We start from the raw sequence: 20,982 nt of genomic DNA, 5'->3' as shown, positions 1-20,982 counted from the left end.
GATTTTACAGTTGCTCAGTGAATGTAGTAACTTCATTACCTACTTTTAATTAGTAATTTAAGATGGCATTGTGAACTGTGCAGTTTTTAATAGTATCTTAATAGTTGTTAAACATCTGCACTTTATACCATATTGTAAAAGTACTAGACTATTATAAGACTAGTATAAGACTATTTCAATCAATACTTTTAGATGCACCAAGGGAGGACTGACCCTGATGCCCATTCCAAATAAGACAACAACACCAGCACCTGCAGCAGTGGCAGGAACCTGGTGTCTATTCTGCATAACACTGATTTTTATACAAACACTGAGATGTTAACTATATAGAACTGATTAAGAGTCTCTTGATCCGTGGTTTAGCTCTGTACAGTAAACATCTCAGTGTTCTGTATAGTCATTCATTTTATGAATAATCCAAAAGGCATTGAATAAGGTCAACTGGACTTGTAGAATTTTCTTGAAGACGTTTTGCCACTCATCCAAGTAGCTTCTTCAGTTGACCTTATTCAACGTCTTTTGGATTACTGTTGGAGCCAGATCACGTTCTAAATTTATTTTTATATTTATAATTTCAAAATAAATAAACTTGTTTTCAGTTAAGTATGGTATTTCTATTCATAAAAGAAATTATTATTTAGGAAATTATCGAGCCAACGTGCGTCAAGATACTTATTTGTTTTCAATTTTAATGGAACGTCACGTGACGTATGCAATGCACCTCCCACAGACAGGTGGCTATTTAATTTTTATGAATATATGTTTTGAAATGGTTAGGTGGCGGAGCGTTAAAGTTTTCTGACCACACACTCTTTGTTTTGGAATCTTTTGTATTCAGTTTGTTTAATTTTGTTACGTTTGAAAGTCAACCGGAGATTTATGATCAAACTTGGATGAGCGTCGTCTCCGCGCGTGCTTACTGAAAAGTGTGTCGGTAACTCTCCACCTAACTTCAGTCAGCCAAAAGGAGATAAACTAAGGATTGGCCATTTCAATGACCATGACCTGGACGACTGAGAACCTTCACAGACAATTTTATGAACACAATTTTATGACACTTTTCACTTCACAACACTTTTCCAAATACTAGTTTGTATGGATCATTGTCCAATTTTCCTTAATGTGATCTGATAATCCACATTTTTCCCGGTCTCGCTGTATTTACTGATACATGTTACCATGTTTTGCCCCTCAGGGTGGCGGGGCCCCAGGCGGCAGTGACGTCAATGCATACCCTCTATAGGCCCCTTCATGTCCTACGTCACTGTGACATCACAACGTTAGCTGGAGGCAAAACAGAGGGAAGCTTGAGGCAAACATCGTCACTATCAATTGTGAATACGTCATCTTGCTGTATTTTTGGGGCCAAAATTGAAAAATCAAAAGCACTAACTTGACGTTTTATCACATACCAGCCACTACCAGTCGAAGACAACTTTGGTTTGGGTTTGACGATTAAAAGAAGGGATTGGAGTGAGACAATCAACAACAACACCCACACTTATCAGATCTTATATCAGATAAGATGAATATGTAATATATTGATAATATGTACAATATATTGTCCCACAAATTAGTGACGATAAATGATATTATGGTAATATAAATGATATGTCAAAATGATTTTAATGATTTTGTTTTCACTAATGAAATTATAATATGGCATAATAATGAAAGTACACTCTTTCGAAATTGATAAACTGGTAAACGTTTATTTCTCAAGAGTATTTAACATTGTAATCAGAATGTCAAGAACTTTGAAATATCCTAAATAAATAAAACAAACAAAAACAATAATAAAATGGAATGTCAGGAAAGGGTTGCATTTCTTTTGTAATGTAGTGAATTCCACTTTCTGTGAGCGCACACCATTTTGCAGTGTTTCATTTATATTTACTTTACTCTGTCAACCAAACACCTCAGTGAGTGTGGGCTGTTGGGAGGAAGGCTCCCCTGCATCACCAGATGCACTTTTTTCCCAGCTGGGAAAACTGGACCGGATGGTTTTGTTTAATGGTGTTCAATTGGCTCTTCTTTCAAACCAATGTGACAAACTGGCTCGTCCGTGTTAATGGACTCACCAATTAAATCCAAAATGTTCTCACACTGTGGCATTCGGCTTTGAAATGATCCCATTTATTCCTACAGATTTCTACTGGCATTACCTTTCTCTCTGCTCCTGAGGCTCTGCTGCTAGCAGCCCCACCCCCAAGGCACCACCCCACTGAGGCAAAGAGAGGAGATGACTGAGAGGAGGGTTCACTCCATTTCTTGCTATGGAACCAACACACGCAGGTGCTGACATAGACATATATACGTAGACCCCCCAATTGACTGTGAGGGAACGTGCCTAAACCGCCGGCAACTTGGTACAACAGTGCATGTAAACTAATGAAGGAAAGAGATACTCCGTGATTTTAACGTAGAATGATGTGATAAGTTTTTGGAGCGATTTTCCAAACGATTTGTTAAAAACGGCACACATGATGTAGTTATGATACAACGTCACCTTCCTAAAATAATGGCCAATATATATTTTTTTTTTGGACGAAATATTTTTAATAATAAATATAAGAGATTTATTCACAGGTATGATGTCAGTAAGGGATAATATAGAGTGATCAAGTTGTGAAAATAAGCCTGTTAAACAGGGAAAAAAACAGACCTTAGACTGTAATTGATCGGCTAGAATACAGCAATTATTAGACCTAATAATAATAATGAACAGTGGAATTCTCTATCTCTGGCTACTTTCCTCACATTTGTAAGTTTTTTAGTATTTTGTGAGACAGCGGTAACTGACAGTGAAATGAGAAGTTTTTCTAATAACAGTTTTTGGTTAAGTAATGATAATTATAATTATAATCAAATGCTGTATATACCCTTCACGCAATGCTTTAAATAAAGACCGACCTAAACATTTTGGGGATCCTTTTGTTCTGTTTATTTATTATTTATTACCTTGTTACCTTTGACTAACATCTAAATTTGTTGGATGATCTGAAACATTTAAGTGTGACAAACATGCAAAAAAATAAGAAATCAGGAAGGGGGCCAACACTTTTTCACAGATCATAAGTAGTCATAAGTTAAGTAACATCTGACAGTTTAATGACTCCATAATGCATGTGACTGTCAGTTTGCGACAGACTTCCTCTTTCTTGCACTGCAAATGTGTGTCAAACACAGCTGAGGTAAGTGCAGGTACCACAGAGGCCTTTCTATCCTTCCATTTCAGTGTAAGATCACTGAGCACCTTCTTTCTGAATATTTCTTCTTGCTACGTCGAATCAGGCCATATGTTTTCCAGCAGATAATCACAATCTCCTGACTCGCAACAATGCAACTCAGTTCACTGACCCTCACCTGCCAAACCAGTGGCACAACAGTGTGTGAGCTTAATTTAATGAAACTTGTCAGGGATTCAGCTGAAACTCCCTCACTAACACAATCACCACAATAAATAGCTGGAGGAGGCTGAGAGGTCACTGAAATACTGTAAAAATCCCAGCTCTGTCCACATGAGTATTCTATTCCTCTAACTGACTATAAGGACTAACCTTCATCAGAATATATGTTCACTTGCCAGTTCTTTAGGTACACTCATAAAACATTCTAATATAACAGTCCTGCTCTCAATCTTGTCTTCATTAAGGTTCTGGTAACTATGAACTATATCAAATACTCAAGATCAAAACTATAACATGACAACAATAAAAAACACCATGCACAGCTCATGGCGTGAACCCAATACGCAGCAATTGATTTTTGACACAGGAAAACTTATAAAAGATGATAATCCTTGTCTGCACAGCAGCGCCCTCTGGTGGGGCCATGCCACACCGGCCCCTAATGCAAAGACGCTATAGTTCAGCATTAGTTTCAAATAACTTAGAGCTTTTCATTCAACTGTGCTTTTATTGTGAAGGTGTTGGTTTGTAAAACTATTGAATGGACACATGCTCCTATTATTTTTACATTGTAGTCAGTGGGCTATGACTCATTGCATTTGCTGGTGCTGGTGCTGTTTAGACATCAACTGTAGAGTGACGAAGGAGGATTTAGTGCATGACTGTTATATGATAATGCATTCACTACTGTTCCTAATGAACTGGCCAGTGAGACTTAGTCCTACATTGGGTTTATTAATCCAGAATGTACACCAGAAGAACTAAACAAGGTGCTCATTGTGTGTTTACATGTTCCCAATAAACGTAACAGGAGATTTAGTTTAACACTGTTATATTATAATGTATTTGTTTTTAATTATGAGTTTCTGACCTGTGGAACTCCATATACTGTAAAATCTAATAAAGTGAGACTAGTTTAAAAAAATATGCAAACCCATTGCCTTATTGGTGAATTAGAGCCAAGTTGTTCAGTTTTTTTAATTCACTTAAATTAGTGTCCACTACTTGACACAAATTGCACCCTTCTTAAATGAACTATTAACTTCAGATTTAAGTATACTCACTCAGTAGTTTAGATTCACTTAATTATATCAAATAAATGCTTGAATCCACACAATCCTCAAAAACACTGACATCATTTGCATGCCAACATTTATTTTCCTTAAATATTTACAAAACTGTATTCAACCGTTATTTGAATATGTTCATATAAACCTGTATGGGCCTATTTGAAGGAATTTAATAAAAGTGGTTTCGCAGAATACTACGGTGTTCTCAGTCAGAATCTTTGTTGGATTATGTGGTTTGCTTAAACTGGTAAAGCTGGTTCCTACACACATATATTTAGACATGCTTCAATAAATAAGTCTACAGAAGCGGCCTGTGTCTTTGGATCTGTCACACATGGCTGTTGTGCATGTGCACGTTCTTGGTCCTATGCCATAAAGAGCTAACAATTATGCCCTCAATTAACCGTTTTGTTGCTAAAATGTTAGAAAACAGTGTGTTGATGTCCACAAATATTAAGAATGAATTCCTTGTGTGACTGAAAAAGCAGAAAATCCTCACAAATGACACCTCAAGACATTTTTACAACTGCAACACAAGTTGGAGGGCTAAAGACCATCAGACTTTCTCTGAACTTGACAATATTCACAATCACAATGTTTTTCGAGATTTTAGAACATTAGGAGACTTCTTTCTCATGTTTCCCTTCAGAAGTCAAACTTATTTTTAATAACTTTTATATTTATAACAAATGTTCATGTCTAGTCATGCATACAACGATTTAATTGATATCATTCATTCATTAACAATAGCGAGGAAAAATGAATAAAAATCTAGGGCTGTCAAAATTGACGCGGATTAATCCATCATCGGGATTAATCTCTCAACGCAATTAACACATCTGCACAGAATGACTCTGAATGTTTGTCCAAGTACAGTTACCGTCACGCATGTGCAGTTGATCCGGTAGTGACAGGCAGCAGAAACAACGGATAAAGATGGAAGAAGCTTAACACCTAGTTGGCCTCCTCGATGGGAAATCTGACAACAAGATGGAACAGTCAACTGACATTAAGTATTATACACACTTTGCAGCAAGGAGTTTTCCTTTCCCCAAAGAACTTCCAGCTTAAAATACCACTTTTAACACGAAGTATACGCTAGTTGGTGGTTTTGCAACTTCATTCTCAAGACACATTGTTCAAGGCTACAACAAGAAGCACAATAATGTCAAAAATTCAGACAATGTCAACAAGTTAGTTTGACTTAGTAGCTTGCTGAAACGGGAGTAACAAGGCCACATTAATGTGGAGAAATAGAGATTTAAAAAAACAAACAAAAAAAAACAAGTCAAAATGTTATTTCAAGTTGTTTTGTTGAAGCTGCAGAAGGAGTTTAATAACTGTATATATATTCTCTAGTCTGTTTATTCATGCAAATTGATGCGATTAATATAGATTCAAAATGAATTAAATTTAATCAGAATTAACTGACATGAATCCACAGCAGCTCTGTGATTAATCTGATTTAAAAAATAATCTTTCACAGCACTAAAAAAAAACACAATAATGGGGCAGCACAGTGGGGTGGTGGTAAGCACTGATGCATCAAAACAAGAAGTTTCCAGGTTAGAATCCAGCCTGACTGGGGCCTTTCTGTGGGGAGACTGCATGTTCTCCCTGTGCCTGCGTGGGTTCCTTCCAGCTACTCGGGCGTCCATCACCAAAGACATGCTCGTTAGGTTAACAAGTTATTCTGAATTGGCCATAGGTGTGAATGTGAGTGTGAATGGTTGTCCGTCTGACCTGTCCAGAGTGTACGCTGGAAAGGCCTCTCGGGATAGATCCCCCCCCCCTCCCATCTACATCTGCAATAGGTAAAATAAGTTGTCACATATTACTTTAGAAGTCTGGATGTCTGTGGTGGCAAGACGTGAACAGTTAGTGACATGCCTTCCACCAGCCAGCATTTATCTTTGTACTATATAAGACACTATGCACTCTCTCTGCTGTGTATGAAGAGGCATACTATTTTTCCCTCTGATAGAGTCGAAAGCAAACATCACTAAGGCTGAACAAACACAGAAAAGACAGACAACTTTTACACAACTGTAACCTGTTAACAGTCTGCTGTCACACAGATAACAGCGGCTGTGTTTCCACGGACGATATTTCTGCAAACTGATCAATCATTCTGGTCAGAGATTCCAACTTAAGTTGGAACTTTTAAAGTGCAAGAGACATAACAGAAAAAGAAGTGTTTTATCCCAACTTCATTTACACCACAGAATTGACAGAGTAAAAAAAGATGACCAAAACATTTCCACATCTCCAACATTGCTGTCCACATGGACAGCAATGGTGCATGGTCGTAACTCAGAGTGTGCCCGCTGCGACCTAGAGCTCAGCGCAACGCAGCAGCAGCAGAAGCAGCAGGGTTCAGAGCTGGGTGCACCAGCTTGGTGCATCTTTTAAAACACTTGTTTGAACAACTGGTTGTTTTGCTGGTCACCTAATGTTGAACTCACATAGTGCAAACATGCGTGGCAATAATGGATTTAATTTAACTGGAAAGAAACCTGCACATCAAGTATTTACATGGTTATCTAAGGTTTCCACCACTTCTCTACTGGCTGTTCTATTCTGATCAGTGGAGTTAGTTTATCACATAAACCTAGCCACTGTTTGTAGAGTTAACATAATTTGGGACTACAGATTATTGCCAGAGTTGCCACTAATGAGAAGGAAACTGAAATCTTCAAGAAGCCACTTTAAGAAACAGACACACCAAAACACCATTTAACTTCCAGCAACGAAGGCTGACACTGACAGCTTCATGTCACCCGTGTCTGAACCAAAATGAGGCACATGAACACATTGCTACTGAAACATACTGTACGCACCGCACTTGTGTGAGCAGGCAGTATTCATCATTCTAAAAAGGAAATCGGAAGCTGCTATTAGGTTAGGATGATAGGAAGAGCTGCAACTGTAATAAAGGGCTGGCCTCTCCAGAATCACACGGATCAATTGGTCTACACTTCATTCATGTTGTTGTGGAAATACTTGTGGATTTGGATGTTCAGAGGAGATGAAGATAAAGAGAAAACCTCAACTGTGTTATTTTATTTACTTTTATCACTTTCTGCTTCCCTTCTTGCTCTAGTTCTCTGAAATGAACAACCAGTCAGAGCAATCTCTCTAATCTAATCATCCTACCGCAATTTCAACATGGTGCATGTAGAATAGCACAACAACTCCATAGCGCTCTGTGTATGAATACTGTTACTCTTCTGTCCATCTCCACAGAAAGTCCACCCAAACACAATAATGATTTGAACAGCTGAAGTATAATCAGTTCCAAACAAACAGACTCTGGACTAACTTTCTAACTGACAAGTGCCAAGTGTGAAGGGCACACCAAGATGTTAGTCATTGTAACTAGGGTTACACTGACCGACACCTTGGTCACTATACCAGAACTATGGCTTAAGTCATTATCATGTGACTTATCAGTATCATATCCGTATTTGTTTGTGTTCCCTAGAGGAAGTAGACTCACACCAGAGCATCTACTATTTCTCTCTTTAGTTCTGCATGTCATGACATTTTGCTGCTTGCAATATTGATTAAAGGGAGGCCATAACCAACACACCCACTGCCCCTTGAGCACTCATGCCGCTACCAGCAAGGATAAAGAAGCACACACACCCACAAAGTCAATTAAGCACTCCCACACTGTGGAGTTTGCAGGAAGAGCCATTACAGTGCATATCCTACCTTGTATACAATGGTGCAAAGCCAAACACATTAGTCATTACCTCAGTGAGGGAACCTTTGCCCCACTGCATTCAATACAGTGACACACTGTAGGAGCAGGCTTTTGTGCAGCACATCAGTTCACATCCATTAAGCCAAACAAAATAAATCATTTGAAATTTTTCAATTTCCCCTTTTTGTCTTCTTCCCTCAAACTTCCTATCCACTTGTCAGCATTACAACAGCTTGAAGCAAACATGAAGCAAACACCTTGTTGAACCTTAACACAAGTCTTGTAGAGAGGAGGGAAGCAGCTGAGAAAGAAGGGACGTTTTGAGGATCTTCAGACAAGATGGAGTTTTCAGCTCAGGGTGCCACTTAGTCTAAATGTAGTTTGTCTATCACATGTAAGGGGAAATAGAGATGACGAGGAGAAACAAACAGATCGCGAGCTGACAAGACAAATTAAAAAAGTTTCCGTAGCAGCCCTGAAGAGATGCATATGCGGATGATCTGTGTGATGGACTGCGTGATGTGGAGGAAGTGGTGTTGTTTGGTGCAACTGCAGCGTATCGAGGGGTAAAAGGGTGCCGCACCGACGCGTTCCTCAGATCAGGTTTGACCCGTTCTTATTTCCCTCAGGAAGACTCCACCAAACCGCCTCCGGAGCCGTGGCCAGGGCGAAGGCCAGGGGTTTGGCTCATCATCTGATTTATTTACCGTAACTCGTAACTCAGAGTGTGCCCGCTGCGACCTAGAGCTCAGCGCAACGCAGCAGCAGCAGAAGCAGCAGGGTTCAGACCACTGCAGAGGAAGGACGGATGCCTTCACACGCCATAAAAAAAAAGAAAAATCAGCCACAATAACACAGCGACGCCTCCGTATCTCCAATCACAAACTTCAAATCACCACTAATCACGCGTTTACGCACCCGCGCGTAACTTTCAGCTAATAATAACAAGAGGAAAGTCAGAGAGCCGCAGAGACAGACTGAGTGGACGGGAAATGAAGTCTGTTTTTTTTTCTATCTTACCTCTTGATGTAAAGCGACAGCGGCCGTAGTGAGCGAGTGAGTGAGCTGAGGAGCGGTGAGTCGGAGACCAAAAACCACCAGATGTGAGACGGCAGCAGAAAACACTGACTGTCTGTGGGGGCAGTTTCAAAATAAAAGCCCCAGGAACACGAAAACCAACAACATTTACATTAAACGTATAAATTGTCTTTGATATTGACTCAATGTTATATAATTAATACATTTTATATTTACTAAAATATAACACCTAAAAACCCATATTCACATATACACATAAATACGAAGAGGTGGGCTACTAAAAATAAAATACTTAAACTCTGAATGAACCCTACATTACACACAGCATGAAATATTATACAAGGTAGGCTACACAAAATGAATGTCAAAAATGTTTTCTTGTTCTAATATTTACTCAGTAAACTGTTGAGATTAGAAGTATGTCATACTTTTATCCTACACTATTGTTACTCACTATTATAGTGCAACCTTCATAAATGTAAGCATTTTAAAGTGTGTCGTATTGAGATTATTGTCCAGGCTTACAGGGTTTCAGGGTACCAGTACCATTCTTGTTTGCTTCCTTTATATGTGTGTGTGTGGCTATATATATATATATATGTGTGTGTGTTTGTGTGTAGTGATTTTCTACCTCTTGCTACTCAAAGCACTTTTACAGTCACAGACATGTTACCCATTTGCTCACACAAGCACACACCAGTGCCAATTTCACTGCAAGTGGGGGTTCAGTGTCTTGCTCAAGGACATGTTGGCATATGGCACATTCCAGGGATCGAACCGCTAACCCTTCAGTAACTCTTAGGACAAATCAGGATGCAACACTAAAGCCAGTCTAATTCCAGAATAAAAATATAGCAAGCTCAAACACAGATTAACTATAGGATTTTTTTTTTTTTTCTATTTTTATGTGTGGGAAGAGCAAATTTTGTGTTGCAAACTATTTGTTAGGTTTTAAATTATTTATGAACCAGATTAGTGGGAAGCCTTAAAATATTCTTTACTAGGCCTATTGAGTCGGCCAATGAGCCACTTACATCGAGCCAGTTGATTTAATTTCAATTTACATTTCCTGTTTTTGACATGTTTATGCATGTTAAGTATTTATCAATGATGAAAACCCTCCAAAACACTTCAATACTTAAAATACGTTTATGATTAGAACATGTAGCCTTTATTTTGAAGGGCAGAGTGCGCAACAGCGGACTGAAACTCTCTACCTTGAAACAGCTGGTAGCAAATTGTGGCTTCCTCTGTTAAACCACGCCTGAAAACCTCTGTAGCTTCTTTACTCAGAATAATTACCTGAAATAAATGAAAAAACGAACGTTACTTGAAATATATGAATAAAGTATTTTCTGTCTGTCTGTCTGCCTGTCTGTCTGTCTGTCTGTCTAAAAATATTGCATCTCTAAACTACACATTGAGACATAGCGATTAACATTCATCTGCAGAGAGGAGCTGACGTCTGCAATCAGCTGAACCACATAATCAATCTGTCCTGAGCTCTGTGTTTATGTGTGAGAGGAGGCGGAAGCTGCTACTGTTGTGAAGGATTTCTTTTTCGTACTTTTTTTTTTTCAGCTTACTTCTTGTGGAAATCCGGTGTAGAAATACTGATGTGATCATACTTGACCAACTAAAGGTTTTGAAATCCAGATCCTGTGTTTGACAAAACAAAACAGGGAACTGAAATCATGTTTTTTGTGTCAAGTTATTTTGATTTACAGTAAAAGTGTAATTTAGACCATAACATTATGACCATGGCAGGTAAAATGACTAAATCAGATTATCTGGTTATCATGGCTGTCATCGTTAGTCAGTAGGTGTGATATATCAGGCAGCAAGCAAACATTTTGTTCTAGTTGATGTTAGAAGAAAAGAAAAGAATATGTTCAAGTGGGAGAATCTGAGAGACTTTGAAAGGGACCAAATTGTGATTACTAGACAATTGGGCCGGAACTGTAGCTCTTGTGGAGTGTTCCTGGTCTACAGTGGTCACTACCTATCAATAGTGGTCCAAGAAAGGAAAAGAACCAGAGACACGGTCATGGACATGGTCTGATCAGGTAAATCTTTTAGGAATGGTTTCAGGAACACAACATCCCCAAATTTGAATCCAAACCAGCATCTTTTGGATGTGTTGGACAAAGACAACTTGTAGGTCTTTTATAATCTTGGTGACAGATAGCACAGCACACCTCCAGAGCCTTGGTGGCTGGTGGAGTTTTCTCCAGCTAAAATTCCAAAATAGACATATAACAAAAAACAAGCAAACATATACTAAGGTATCTTACCAATGTATTAACATGAATGAAAACAACAAAAGCAACATTATAATGTCATGTAGTGTTCTATTTTTTGTACATAAATTTTGCCTTTCTATTCTTGACAGATGCAAATTTCTCAATGACTTTGGTTTAATTCAGGGATGGTTTTGACAAGATTCTTCTCCATAGAGAGCATGGCCAACTCATTGAGACAATCCTGTGACATTGTGCTCCTGACGAAGGTCTTGATTCTCTTCACTGTTGAGAAGCGCCTCTTGCAGGGAAAGCAGAATAAAGCATTGGTCTTGCTACATGCAGTTAGCCAAGCCTTGTTGCTAAACCAGGCCCTGGAAAAAGACCTTTGGACTGCTGATTAATTGTGATGTTTGGCTGATCAGGTCCGAGCTCTTTCACATCGAGCTTCTCCTGATACGTACTCCTCTTAAAAGGTATTGCTTTAAGTGAATTCACTGAATTATTTAATTTCTCTTTCTCCATTTTGCATCTCTGTCCGATCGTCTCCAACTCCCGCAGCTCGACTTGTCAAATCAGCCGCACTTTATTTAACGTCGACATAGCGAGAGGGTGGTAGTATGCAAATCAAATTGCATTCAGCTCTGGGCACAGTAGAGGCCTGGTCCTATCTCTTGTATTGAAGAGGAGCTACTACACATGCACTGTGTGGTGAGCGCCCTCTATTGGCCAGCCACCACTGCTTCAGAGGTCTAGAAGAGTTGATGCCTTGAAGGTTCAAGGCTGCTTTGGCAGCAAAAGGTTGAGCTACAGGTTTAGCCATAATGTTATGGTGATTTATGTATACTATCCCTGAGAGGTGAAGTGAGTTGTTGCTGAAGACTTTTCTGTCCAAAGAACAGAAACAGGAACTGTGATCTATTTTTGCTGGAAAGAGAAGAACCAGAGACAGGGTCATGGGCAGTCAAGGCTCACTGATGAACAATGCTTTAATCCAACAACAGTACCAGTAACAGTACCTCATCTGTAACTCAAACGGTTGAAAACGTTGATGCTGGATAGTTTTTGTATGTGTTGTTGTTTTGTTTGGGGCTGTGTAGCTGTAGACAAGTCAAGGTGTCCATGCTGACGTCTATCAGACACAGGAAGGCTCTTACAATGTACCACTGAAACATGGAAGAAGGTGGTCTGGTGGAGCATGCTTCATTACTTATCTGAATTCTCTGGTATAATTCAAAATGAATTGCTCCATCAATGATGGCAAGCCATCCTGGACCAGATGCACCCCAAACTATTCTACTTTGGTCTCATCTGTCCACAAAACAACAAAACTTTTCCTCTGTCTGTGTCACGATTCTGTGACTGTCACGATCATTTCGAGTTTTATTTTGTAAATTCTTCCTTGGTTTCTTGTCTTGTGTTACTCCCTGTTTTCCCTTTATTGCTTTATTGGTTTCTCCTTGTGTGCTCCACCCTAATTACATTCACCTGTGTCTTGTTTTAGCCCTGCGATAGGCTGGCGACTTGTCCAGCGAGTACCTCGCCTCTTGCCCAATGCCAGGGGTGGATTGGCCATAGGGAGTACCGGGACTTTTCCCGGTGGGCCAGTCAATAATGGGCCGGTGGCTGCCGTTTTTAATTTTTTTTATTTGTTTATTTAGTTTTTGCTGCGCCTTGCCATGGTTACTCTCCCGGCCCAGGGGCAGAGACATGCACCGACCCACAGAACTCCGCTGCAGCCTGCAGACACATTAGAGGCCCATTGGGGCGGCTATGGCTCAGTAGGTAGAGCGGGTTGTCTATGAACCGAAGGGTTAGTGGTTTGATCCCCCGATCCACCATATGCCGAAGTGTCCTTGAGCAAGACACTGAACCAGTGCAACTGGAACTGGTGTGTGTGTGTGAGCGAATGGGTGGATGTGTCTCTGACACACTCTGTAAAAGAACTTTGAGTGCCTTTGAGCAAGACCATTTACCATTACTATTGGCTTGTCTGTCTAAAAAATACCTGGCCCAGTGGCCATATGATACGCTACAGAGGCCCAGGAGTCCCACCCACGCTGGTTCTTGACTGGCCCCCCCCTCGTCCAAACACCTTTGATGACAAGCAATCAGATGAGAGATAGTGAGAGATACTACAGCAAAATGGACAATGCACCAAAAAGGCAGAGCGGAAAAACAAAGAGATAAAAAAAAGAAAAGCTCTAGCAACCGACGCTGCTATGACCAAAAAAATTTCAGAAATGTTTGCTGCGGGGGGCCAGCGTGAATATTAAATTAAACAATGTTGAATACTGTTCTTCTTTGGGTGGTCTCCCCATTTGTTGGAACAAGGTCAATATTTACAGAACAGTTTTGTGCCGTTGTGCTGCCTAAAACCATGCAAACAGAACCTAAATACTGCACCCTTGTGGCCACAGTGAGCCATATACACAAACATTAAATACTAAAATCTTCCATTGTTAAACTAAACTTCTTAAGAGCAGGTCAGCAACATAGTGTGTAGTCATCATTTATTTTATTCAAGGCTCCAGAATATAAAGGGCTCAGTATACTACTGTTATTAAGGGCTTGTGTGTTTATATGCACATCAACGGGGTGAGTTGGCAAGGTATCTGTGCACGAATTGTAGTGGGCTGGTCTGGACCAAAAAGTCCAGGGCTGAATTTTTGTCCCGGTCCAGGCCTGCCCAATGCCAGCTGCATTAGGCTCCAGCAACCCCCGCAACCCTAGTGCAGGAGTAAGCGGTATGGAAGATGAGATGAGATGTGTCTTTTTTTAGAGATGGTTTTGTAACCTTTGCCAGCCTTTTCTACCAACAACTATTTTTCTGAGTTGCTCAGAAAGCTCCTTTGTCCATGCCATCATACACTTCCACAAACATCTGTTGTGACGATCACACTGAGCCAAATCTCTGACTTTTTAAACAAAAGAGGCGCTGAACCATACCTGAGTCTCATTACAAAACACCTTTGAACAGTTGGGTTCTAATTTGGCCTCGACATTAATTTGTAATCCTAGAGGTGCACTTACCTTTTCTATTCACAGATTTCCAGAAAAAAAAAAGTGTAATATTTCAGTTTCATTTATTTGATTGGATTCTCTTTGTCTCGATTTAGAACTTGTGTGAAAATCCATTGATGTTTTGAGTAGCAGAAGCCTCTATGTATGTTTAAAACCTTGTGTTATATCATAATTTTGATGCCTTCAAGTGCAAACCTCCCCTTGGTTCTGTGCAATCCAGACTCTGCCTCTTCCAGCACCTGCATGTATCACTCACAGCCTCTACATTTTAAAAGACCTGCTTCCAGCCGTGTATAGACCTGTCTCTTGCTTTAATATACAGTCCTATTATCAGCACAGTTAAACCACTCTGCTATCTCATATTCAAACATTCTCCCTCCCTTTTTCTTTCTAAACTGAATAACCACCCACACTGAAAGACACAACAGAACCCTGAAGGCATTCATTTGCTTTGCTGCACCAACACCGCTTATGCTCCTATCAGCACACACAGCAGAGCCTGATGTCTCAAAGAGAATAAAGGAGACTGTAATTCCTCCATCACAGTGAACCTGCAGCACGTTAATAGAGTGATGGTCAATGCCAGCAGCTTCATGACTAGTGCTCCTATGAGCTCTTCATTTGCATTCTCAAGCATCACAGCTGCAGCTATAGATAACACGTTTGTGTTAAATCGTGCAAACACAGTTTTACTACCACTGTCAGGATAGCGCTACTGCTGTTTTTATCCCTATGTATTTCTGTAACAACTGCGCTTAAAATTTGATTCAAACTCACTAGACAGTTCAAGTGGTACACCAGTCGATTAAATATTTTCCAACCGAACCATAATGTTCAATTCACTCCTTTAAACAGCACCACAGCCTCATCCACAATGATCATCCTGATTCTATCTTTCTCATGCTATTTCAACATCAACTGAACATTAGAATGGTCATTGGAGGAGGATTTAGTGCCGGACTTTTATACTATAAGGCATTCATTATTGTACCTATTATTTTGGCAAGTGAGTGTGTACCTCTACTTTCATTTTTAAGGGAGTATTTCGTTACATCTCTATTCTGCAGTAACAGTGAAAATAACACACTTATCTGTGCTTGTGGTTGTAGCTGACATCTGTAGAGATTGATGATCATGACTTCTTCATTCCTTCTCTCAAGGCAGATAGTTTGAACTAAACTGAAAGTATTTAACCTGCTCTACAGCCTCTAAACCCACCTGCATGTCTTTTCTGTCACCCTAAATATTCACAGAAAAGAATGTTCAATCTTTTAAAGAATAGTTTAATGGAACAATTTAATGAGAACAACTTGGGGGATAAAAGGTGTGGCCTCTATGAGTCCTTGGAACATTTCTTTGACTAAAAGTAGTGACAAAACCCAAACTAGGAACTGGTTGCACAGAAGAGGAGCCTGATGACTGAAGGCTCTACCTCCCATTCTACATTTTGAAATTCTAGGAATCACAAGTAGACCTGCACTTTGAGATCGAAGCGATCTATTGGGATGGGATGGTACAATGAGGTCTTTCAAATATGATGGAGCTAGCCTTTAAGGGCCTTGTATGTAAGGAGGAGGATTCTAAATTCCATCGTATTCCAATCATAGGTTTTAAAGGGAACAAATGAAGAGAAGCTAAAACTAGAGTAATATAATCTCACTTGCTAAATCCTGTCAATACTCTTGATATGAATTAGAGGATTCTTAAAGAGCTATTTGGACAGCCACACAGTAATCCAGCCTGGAAGACATAAATGCATGAACTACTTTGACGATATTACACAGGTGAAAGAAGGCATATCCTCACCAAATATAACACCAAGGTTTTTCACAGTAGTAGTGGATGCCAAGGCAATGCCATCCAAAGAAACCAGATGATTAGATAATGAATATCTGGCCAAATACAATGACTTCTTTTTGTTTGAGTTTAAGAGTAGAAAATTACAGGTCATCTAAGCCTTTATGCGTGGATTTTAACCAGCTGATTAGTTTCATCTAGTTTCATGGATAATTATAGGGTGGATGTCATCTGGGTAGCAATCAAAGTTTATGCTGTGTTTCCTAGCAATATAGCATAAAAGAAGCATGTCTAATGTGAATAGTATTGGTCCTAGCACAGAACCATGAGGAACTCCATAACTTACTTTTGCATTTATAGAAGAATCATTGTTTACATGGACAAACTGGAATCTGGAATTAATGGAAAAATCGGAATGGGATCTAGAAGACAAGTTGAAGTTGGTTTAGATGCTGAAATTATTGAAGTGAGCTTAGAATGATCTATTGGAGAGAAGGATTCCACCTAGTGTGGAGGTGGAGGACATGTTCCTGTGAGTTATTAGATTTTTTCTGCTGCATGTAAACTGGGACAAGGACAGTAGTCAGAAAGTTGAATTTTGAGCATAGCTCGATTAAGCTCTACCTGTAAACGCACTGACAGATTAAGTTTTAAAGAAGTTTCCAATGCCACTGCACTTATATCTTTGACAGCAGTCAGAAGGATGGCTTGTTTTTTTTTCTCTAATGCCTACAGTGTTATTATTAAAGAAGCTCATGAAGTCGTTACTACTCAGCAGTGGTGGTTCTAGCTTCAATGGCAGCCTGGGCGAGATTAACCTCTGCCGTTTTGCATGGTCTCTATGTGTAGGTTCTCGCTGGGTGCACTGACTTCCTCCCACAGACATTTTCTAAATTGACCATAGGTGTGCATGTGAGTGTGAATGGTTGTTTGTCTCTGAGTTACATGTTTCTGATCTGCGTAGTTGCATGTCGCTTCTCTTCATTCTTAAAACAGTATGGGGCAACTAACTGGTTCATTCATGCTTATCATTCATCTTCAACCTTCAGTGTCACTTATCTCAGATGTGAATAACACTGACACCCTTGAGGCTCAGCCCAGAAATACAGGTTATACAGGTGTTTGTGTGTTCACATTCCAGAGAAGCCACACATTCTTGAATGCCACAGATCCCTCTCCAAATATTGCTTGAAAGTTAGTTGTTGCAGTTGGCCCGAGCTCAGTTTAATGAGTCACCAGCCAACCAGCCCACCAGTGACAGTACAGCAGCCAGCCAGCAACGGGCTCAACCGTCTGTTCACAGTGATGTTAATGTCAAAAGGCCAAAGCTCTCTGGTGTTCAGAGAAGAAAAGAAGAGGAGACAAAACTGGAAAAACACAGAGGTAATTAATAATCATGGAAGAGCCCAAGTTTAGTCATCTATTCTAAAAATAAATAAATAAATTAACTCCAGCAATCACTATCTGTTTGCAATTCAATACTTTTTGTGGCGATTGAATACTATTTCTGCCTCCAGTCTCCTGCTCATTTGGGTTAAGGTCAGGTGATTGACTTGGCCAGTCTAAAAACCTTCCACATTTTCCCCTGATGAAGTCCTTTGTTTTGTTGGCAGTGTGCTTTGGGTCACTGTCCTGCTGCATGATAAAATTCCTCCTGATTAGTTTGGATGCATTTCTCTGTAAATTGGCAGACAAAATGTTTCTGTACACTTTGGAATTCATTCTGCTGTTACCATCATCAGTTACATCATCAATAAATATTAATGAGCCTGTTCCAGAAGCAGCCATGCACGCTCAAGCCATGACATTACCTCCACCATGCTTCACAGATGAGCTTGTATGCTTCGGATAGTAAGCAGTTCCTTTCTTTCTCCACACTTTTTTTCCCCCATCACTTTGGTAGAGATTAATCTTGGTCTCATCAGTCCATAATACTGTGTTCCAGATTCTTACTTATTTTTTGTTTCTGATTCTTACTACTGTTGAGTGGTATGCATCTTTTGGTATGGCCTCTATATTTCTGCTCTCGGAGTCTTCTTCAAACAGTGGATTGTGATACCTTCATCCCTGCACTGTGGAGGTCGTTGGTGATGTCACTTACTGATGTGTTGAGGTTTTTCCTTCACAGCTCTCACAATATTTCTGTCATCAACTACTGTTGTTTTCCTTGGCCGACCTGTTGGACGTCTGTTGCTCAGTACACCAGTAGTTTCTTTCTTATTCGGGACATTGCAAAGTGTTGTGCTTGATATGCCCAATTATTCTCCTTTTCTCAGCTTGAAAATGGCTTGCTTTTCTCCCATAGACAGCTCTCTGGTCTTCATGTTGGTTTATCCTCCTTAACAAGAAATGCATACTTTATAGGCCAAAAAGTACACTAGTCATGCAGAGCTATTTAATGTTTGAACAATCAACCTTAAAGGCAACACCAGGTCAACAAGAAACACAAATGTCAGTCACATGTTCCAGTACTTTTGCACACCTAAAAATGCTGTGGTGTAATACACATGGTGATATATCCTAAGTTGTTTAACACATCTAGATGTAAATACCAGGAAATAAAAGCTGACATTCTGAACTCTTGTCTCATACATACATATTTTGATCTTAAACCCAAATGTCTTCAGTGAACAACAAAAACAAGGGAATTTACCTTGCTGTTCCAATGCTTTTGGAGGGGACTGTATGTAATTTCCCCATTGTTCTATTCTGTTCTAGATTGTATGCATAGACATCACTACTGCCTTGGGCCACACACCTGTGAGTGGCAAAAACCCAGTGAAATATATTAGTGAATACAGCAAGACCGGGGAAAATGTGGATTATCTGATCTAATGAAGGACAACTGGACTTGACAACGATCTATTAGAACTGGTATGGATTTGGAAATGTGGGTTATCTTCAGGTTCAGTTAGCTTCAGTTAGTTTTAGATCATTTCATTATGATAAATGTAACTAAATAAAAGATGATAATGGTAAGAGCTTTACTGAGAAGTAACGTCAGCCATACAATACTCTAGCATCCGACCAGACATCAAAAGGATGTCAATGATGTCAGGGTTGGGGAAGGTTATAGAGGTGAGGACCCAAACGCAGGACAATATGGATGAGGATTATTGTTAATAATTAACAATAAGCACTGCGCACGGCAGGAAAACCAAAAATACATATGAATCATCAAACATGGCAAGGTAACACGGCAACACAGAACAAGACGTGGAAACATGGATCTAACATTAACGGCGCAACAAGAAAGAAAGGGAAAGGCAGGGCTATATACACACAAGAGGGCTTAGGACTCAAGACACAGGTGAGACGCATGAGGACAATCAACGCAGATGAGACAAATTAACAATCAAGCAACAAAGAGGCACAAGACAGGAAACCCACAACTTAACAAAATAAAACAGGATACAAAACATGACACAGACAGACACGACAAAAGCACAAGGAAACACGATGGACAGGAAACTAGGAAACTTGACAAAATAAAACAGGAAACTTCAAAACAAGATCACAAAATAAAAGACAGACATAGAACCTTGAGAAAGGAGTGATCACAAAAATTCTCTTTATTATTTTGTTGTTACTTATTGTTGGAACTGAAATAGTTACTGTCAGCTGTAACTATGCCAAAACAACAACATTCCATTCCATTCAATTCAATTCAATTCAATTCAATTCAATTCAATTCAATTCAATTCAATTCAATTCAATTCAATTCAATTCAATTCAATTCAATTTTATTTATATAGAGCCAATAACAATACAAATTGTCTCAAGACGCTTTACAAAAATCGGCCTGAAACCTCCAGAGCAAGCCTGAGGGCGACGGTGGCAAGGAAAAACTCCTCATATGGAAGGACCCGTCTGCTGAAGGCCAGCCGTGTAGAAACAGAGAAGATAGAGAGAGAAGAACAGGAGAAACAAGATAAACAAACTTCTGTCATCGATACATATATTGAGCTGAAGGAAACATGTAGAATTTAATAATAGAACATATAGCTGATGATTGATCTTTTGTAAACGTTGGTGAATTGTTCATCCAGGTAGGAGTGGACAGTTGCAAGCCATGAAGACTGGGGTAGGTGTAGTTTATGGAGCTCCACAGGTCAGATATGCCGCACACCAGGCCAGAGACCCTCACAAGAAGATGGAGGAGGAGGAGAGGGGCGGGGAATGGAGAGAGGGAGACACAGCAGTTAGTAATAGAAAATAAATTATAAGAGATTAGTGGTCAGTAGCTTGGTGCCAGAGAAGAGAGAGTAGAGGACATATCCTCAGTGCATCATCCTCCTGCAGCCATTCTTTCCAGCTTTCGAACTGCCTGCTTTGAAGTACGCAACTGTGAATTATACCATGGAGCTACCCTCCTCTGATTTATCACCTTCTTTTTCAGAAGAGCAATTAGATTTAAAGTTGTACTAGGTGATGGTGTCGTGCTATCAACAAAATAAGCTATGTGGGATGGAGTTAGATTGTGGTTGCTGTCACCCACATCACTAACATAAGGCACTGAGGTAAATACTGAAGGAATTAATTCCTTATATCTAGTTACAGCATCATGGAATAAGTGTCTACCATAATGAAATGTCTTTCCAATTTCAGTGTAATCCCTTGTTGTGAATTCAAATGTTACAAGGAAATAATCAGACAAAAGAGGGTTAGGAGAATATATTGTCAGACCTTTAGTT

At 39.6% G+C, this 20,982-nt stretch overlaps 1 protein-coding gene across 1 annotated transcript in view; it reads right to left on the bottom strand.

Moving 5' to 3' along the window:
- The window catches only part of pld1b (phospholipase D1b), a 54,806-nt gene extending 45,485 nt beyond the window's left edge, over positions 1-9,321 (bottom strand). Inside the window, exon 1 of the mRNA XM_047612267.1 lies at positions 9,210-9,321. The gene's annotated coding sequence lies outside the window, so the exon portion shown is untranslated. The remainder of the gene's footprint in view (positions 1-9,209) is intronic.
- Positions 9,322-20,982: the final 11,661 nt, after the last annotated feature.

This window comes from Mugil cephalus, chromosome 18, assembly GCF_022458985.1.
Source record: "Mugil cephalus isolate CIBA_MC_2020 chromosome 18, CIBA_Mcephalus_1.1, whole genome shotgun sequence".
Taxonomy (NCBI): Eukaryota; Metazoa; Chordata; class Actinopteri; order Mugiliformes; family Mugilidae; genus Mugil; species Mugil cephalus.
The sequence above is the reverse complement of the archived record's forward strand: the minus strand, read 5'-3'. Positions and strand labels throughout refer to the sequence as shown.